A 6258-nucleotide genomic window follows, 5' to 3' on the forward strand; every position below is an offset into this window, starting at 1 on the left:
ATCTTGAATTAATTTTTGAGAGTGGTTAGAGATATGTAATCTGTTTCATTCTTCTGCATGTGGCTATCCAATTTTGTCAGCACCATTTATTGAATAGGGCTTCATTTCTCTAGTGTGTATTGTTGTCTGCTTTGTTGAAGATCATTGGTTTTATGTAAATGGCTTTATATCTGGATTGTCTGTTCTGTTCCATTGGTCTGTGGCTCTATTTTTGTGCCAATACCATGCTTTTTAGGTTACTATAGCCTAGTAGTATAGTTTGAAGTCTGGTAATATGATGTCTACAAGTTCGTTCCTTTTGCTTAAGATTGCTTTAGCTATTCAGGCTCTTTTCTGATTCCACATGAAGCATAAAATTATTTTTTCTAGATCTGTGAAATATGACATTGGTATTTTGATGAGATTGCATTGAATTTGTTAGCCACTTTGGGTGGTTTGCAGATGGACATTTTAACAATGTTGATTCTACCGATATGTGAGCACAATATGTTTTTCCACTTGTTTATATCATCTGCAAATTCGTTCCTCAGTGTTTCATAGTTCCCTTTGTAGAGATCTTTCAACTCCTTGGTTAAGTGAATTCCTGTGTATTTTGTTTCTTTATATCAATTGTTAATGGTATTCAGCCTTTGATTTAATTCTCAGCTTGACTATTATTGGTGTATAGGAATGCTACTGATATGTGTACATCGATTTTGTAACCTGAGACTTTGCTCCTTTTGTTTACCAATTCCAGGAGTCTCTTGATGGAACCTTCAGGGTTTCCTAGATATAAGATCATACAGTATGCAAAAAGCAATAGTTCGACCTCCTCTTTCCCAATTTGGATACCCTTAATTTCTTTGTCCTGCCTGATTGCTCTGGATAGGACTTCCAGCACTATGATGAATAGAAGTGGTGAGAGTGGACATCCTTGTCTTATTTCAGTTCTTACTGGGAATACTTTCAACTTTTTCCCATTTTATATGATGCTGGCTGTAGGTTTGTTGTATGTGGGGCTTTTACAATTTGAAATATGTTCCTCATATGCCTAGTTTATTGAGGGTTTTTATCATGAAAGTGTACTGAATTTTGTTGAACACTTCTGCATTTATTGAAATGATCATATGGTCTTTGTTTTGCTTCTGTTTATGTGGTAAATCACATATATTGATTTACGTATGTTCAACCATCCTTGCATCCCTGGGATGAAACCCACTTGGCCATGGTGATTATTTTTTTGATGTACTGTTGAATTCTGTTTTCTCCTATTTTATTGAGGATTTTTGCATCTATCGTCATAAAGCATATTGGTCTGTATTTTTCTTTTTTGTGTGTGTCCTTTCCTGGCTTTGGTAGCAAAGTGATACTGGCTTTGTAGAATGAGTTGGGGAGGATTCGCTCCTTGCCAATGTTATGGAATAATTTCTGCAAAATGGGTACAAATTCTTCTTTGTAAGTCTGGTAAAATTCTGCTGTGAATCCATTTACTCTGGTGCTTTTTTTTGTTGTTGTTGGAAAATTTTTTTATTGCTGCTTCAATCTCATTGTTTGTTATTGGTCTGTTCAGGAGTTCTATTTCTTCCTGACTGAGTCTTGGGAAGTGGTGTGTTTCCAAGAATTTGTCCATTTCCTCTGCATTTTTGAGTATATGTTCATAGATTTTCGTAATACTCACATATGATATTTTGTATTTCTATGGTATCAGTCAGTTGTAATAGCAACTTTTTCATTTCTGATTGAGTTTATTTGGGTCCTTTCTATTCTATTCCTGGTTAATCTAGCAAGACGTCTATTAATTTTGTTTACCTTTTCAAAGAACCAACTTTTTTTAAATTGATCTGTATAATTTTATTACTTTCTATTTCATTTACTTTTGCTCTGACCTTAGTTATTTCTTTCTTCTGCTGTCTCTGGGTTTGCTTTATTCTTCCTTTTTCAGTTCCTTGAGACATGTCATTAGATTGTTAATTTGTGATCTTTCTGTCTTTCTTATATAGGCATTTAAGGCTGTGAGTTTTCCCCTTAGGACTACTTTTGCTGTATCACATAGATTTTGATAGTTTGTGTCCCTTTGTCTTTCAGTTCAAGGAATCTTTTAAGTTCCCTCTTAATTTTACTATTGATCCAATAATCATTCAGCAGCAGGTTGTTTAATTTCCATGACTTCGTGTAGAATTGAGTGTTTCTCTTCGACTTGAATTCTGGTTTTATTCCACTGTGGTCTGAGAAGATACGTGGTATTATTTCCATTGTTTTGAATTTTTTGAGCCTCGTTTTGTGGCATAAAATATGATCAATCTTGTAGAATGTTCCATTTGCTGATCAGAAGAATATATATTCAGTAGTTTTGATGTAAAATGTTCTGTAAATGTCTGTTAGACCCATTTTTTCTAGAGTCCCATTTTTGTCCAGTGTTTATTTATTTTCTGCTTGGATGATCTGTCCAGCTCTGTCAGTGGAGTGTTGAATTCCCTGGCAATTATAATGTTACTGTTTATCTCTTTGCTTAGATATAATAGGGTCTGCTTTATGAATTTGAGTGTGCCCAAATCAGGTGAATACATATTTAGGATGGCTATGTCTTCTTGTTGATTTGTTCCCTTTATCATTCTATAATGATAATTTTTGTCCTTCTTTATTATTGTTAATTTAAAGTCAATTTTATCTGATATAAGAATCGCTACACCTGCTTTCTGTTGGTTTCCATTTTCATGGAATGTTTTTTCCATCCCTTCACCTTGAATCTATATGAGTCCTTGTGGGTTAGATGTGTTGTTTATTGGAGACAGCAGATATTTGGCTTGTATTGTTTTATCCATTCAGCCACCCTGTGTCCTTTGAGTTGGAAATTCAAGCCATTTACCTTGATCGATAGAATCTGCATGGGAAATATTGTTATGTTCATCCTGTTGGGTATACCTTATTGCTTTGTTTTACCTCTTGTATTATTGTTTTATATGAGCTCTGTGCTTTAGCTTTTGGGTGGTTTTACTATTCTGCTGGGTGACTATTGTGCTGATTCATATAAATGCAGTTCTGAGTATTTCTTGTAGAGCATTTCTGGTCTTGACAAATTCCCTCAGTGGTTGCTTGTCTGGAAAAGTCTTTTTTTCATTGATATATGAAACTTAATTTTGAAGTATACAAAATTCTAGGCTGGCATTTGTTCTGTTTAAGAAGACTAATGATGGGGTCTCAATTCCTTCTGGCTTGCAAGGTTTCAGTTGAGAAGTCTGCAGTTAGCCTGATAGGTTTTCCTTTATAAGTTACTTGATATTTTCACCTTACGGCTTGTAGGAGTTCCTCTTTCATGTTGACTTGGCCAGTCTGGATGACTATGTGTCTTGGTCATTGTGATAAATCTTGCAGGTGTTCATTGACCTTCTTATACCTGGATGTCTAAATCTCTAGCAAGACCCAGGGATGTTTTCCTCAATTATTCCCTCAAATAGGTTTTCCAGCCCTTGTGTGTTTTCTTTTTCATCCTCAGGGATTATTGTGATTCTTATATTTGGCCATTTTCCATAATCCCATATTTCTTGTGGTTTTATTCGTTCCTCTAAATTTTCTGTTTTTCATTTTTGACTGATTGAGTTAATTTGAAAGCATTGTCTTCAAGTTCTGTGCTTCTTTCTTCTGCCTGGTATAGTCTGTTCTTAAAACTCTCCACTGTGTTTTGTATTTTCTTATATGAATTTTTATTTCCAGAAGTTCTGTTTTTTTTTTTTTTTCAACATGTTGACCTGTATAGTAAACATTTCATTCGTTTTCTGAATTGTTTTTCTGGTTTTTATGAGTTGGTTTTCTATTTTCTCTTGAATTTCATTGAGCTTCCTTACAATTCATATTTGGAATTCTTTATCTGTTATTTTAATATTTTCATTTTTGTTAGTATCAGTTGTTCATTCTCTTTTAGGAGCCTCTTTTCACTCTAATTTTTATACTTCCAGAGTTATTTTGCTGATTCCTTCTCATCTGGAGCAGCTGTTGCTTCTTATTTTTTGGATTTTTGTTTTGTTTTGTTTTGTTTAGATAGGATTTTTTTCCCTCCCCTCACTCGCATGGTGTACTTGTAGCATTTGTTGGGTAAGACCTTTAGCTTTGCTTGTGGGTGGTTTTTACGGTGATCTATGATTTGGGTGGATGCCTTGGTTATAGATATCCTTAGTGTAGTGGTTTTCTCAGTAGCTGTTTGTAGGCTGTAGGAATGTGAGCTATGTCAGTAGGCAGGTTCCCTTTCTCTCTTTGTTGAGGGAGAGTGGGGGTCTTTGTAACCCTTTCTCTTTCCATAGCCCTGTGGTCTTCTTAACAGTGTCAATTGTATTGGCACACCAGTTTAATCTCTGAGATTATAGGTGATGCTTGAGGGTGAGAATTAACCACACCCTGTATTATCGAGTCAGTAAATGTTGTAAAGGGGGTGCAAATTGACCTCCCTCTCAGTAGGTGGTGCTTGCCAGAAAGAACAAGCTGCAATTTGTTTTTGGGTGCTGTGCCTGACTCTAGTCCCTCAGGAGAAGCACTCAAATGCCAGGTAAGGGTGGGGCCCTGGAACTTCCAGATGAGTCCTTATTCTCTACCACATCAGAGGGTGGGTGCCTGGATGGAGCCGGGTTAGGTGAGCTTGCCCTCAGGCTCCACAAAAGCAGGCAAGGTAGCTGTTCTGGAAGGGGTCAAAGGTCTGCTCCCAGCTTCTGGGTAAAGCTGCCAGGGAGAGACTGAAGTGGCCTCACCCAACCAGAAAGTGTGCTTGTGGAAGTGGGGCTGTCTGTGATTCACAATCTGGCTGTCTGGGCTGTGTTTCACTCTTCTCCCCCATCCCCTGCTCTGAGGTGTTCCTGTGGCATCTGCTGGTAGGCAGGAGCTCAAGTTAGCTGAGCTCTCCCACGATTGTGCTGCAGACTGTGAGGTTTCCCACCAAGGATCCTCGCCTGAGCTGAGAACACAGGCTTCCTGTGGAGGGGAGCGGTGCCCGTGAGTATGCTGCAGCTAGGACCCACACTGCACTCTCTTCTCAGATTTATGTACGTGGGCTTCCTCACCTGCTAAAACTAGTTCACAAATATCCCCTCTGTTCCCCCAAGCAACATGATTGAGATCTAGGGGTACAGGACCTGGCCTGCAGGCCTGTCTCTGCATCCCCAAAGATCAATCCCTGACCACATCAGGGAGAAGCATGCTGGTCCTGAGTTGTCTATGGGGTGCTCATGTAGATTTGATGTCCCTCCCCACTTTGGGGTGCATCCTGCTCTGATAGAGCCACAAGGCAAACATCAGCAGTGAGGGCCAGAGAGCAAGGGACTCACAGCCCAAGCACCCCTCAGTCCACTGAAGGACCTTAAGAGGAAAGGTTTGAGCCCCACTCTCTGTGGAAGCCTAAGTGTGGTGACTCAATTGACTCTCTGAGAAGCCACCGGTGGGTCAGGCGAAGGGGAGGAAAAGAATCTGGATGGAGAAAAGTTAGCTTTCTGATCATCTCTGTCCCTCTCTGTGGGAGGCAGCCTGCCCAGAATGTCCAGGCTCTGAAGTCATGCAGATCATCCAGGGCCCACTGGACCTCCATGGCTCCTGCAGTCTGGGATGGAGTTTGGAAATGTCTGTGCGGGAATGAGCAAGATGAAACCTGAGGAGTTGCAGCCCCCTGAGGATGACAAAGGCACATAGTGGGTAGAGAAGCAGTATGACTCCTGCTGTCCCAGCTCAGGTCTCTGGTGATTGGAAGTGCCTCAGTGGGGCTGGTTGCTGGTGCTTTGTCCACAACAAGCTCCCAGCTCACTGGCGGCAGCAGCTTTTGGACTCATGGGGTTAGAAAGACTCTCTAGCAGCTCGGAAACCCAACAACTGTCAGAGATGAGAGAGAGAGAGAAATATACCATTCCATCTACCCTTTTTGCTGGACTCCAAGCCTCTCAGGTTGATCTCTGCTGATATTTTGCTCCTTCTTATTCTGCTTTGGAAATTCTTCCCATGAAGTCTATTGTAGGTTTTGGCACCCTTCTCTCAGAATTACATGCAAACTATGTTTGTTTGTTCGTTTGAATTTTCTCTTTCATCTGAAACTTTTCCTCCTTACTGAAACACTCTGGCAGCTGGAGTCTCTGGTCAGCCATCTTGAGCTTCTGACTAACACTGATTTTTGTAAATAAAGTTTTATTGGAATGCTATCTTGCCCGTGTTTTAAATATTATCTAAGGATATTTTTATACAGGACAGAGTCATCCTGTTGTGACAAAGACTGTGCTTCGGAAAATGTAAAATATTTATTTAGACCTTTAC

This window comes from Propithecus coquereli, unplaced genomic scaffold, assembly GCF_000956105.1.
Source record: "Propithecus coquereli isolate 6110/MARCELLA unplaced genomic scaffold, Pcoq_1.0 Scaffold260, whole genome shotgun sequence".
Taxonomy (NCBI): Eukaryota; Metazoa; Chordata; class Mammalia; order Primates; family Indriidae; genus Propithecus; species Propithecus coquereli.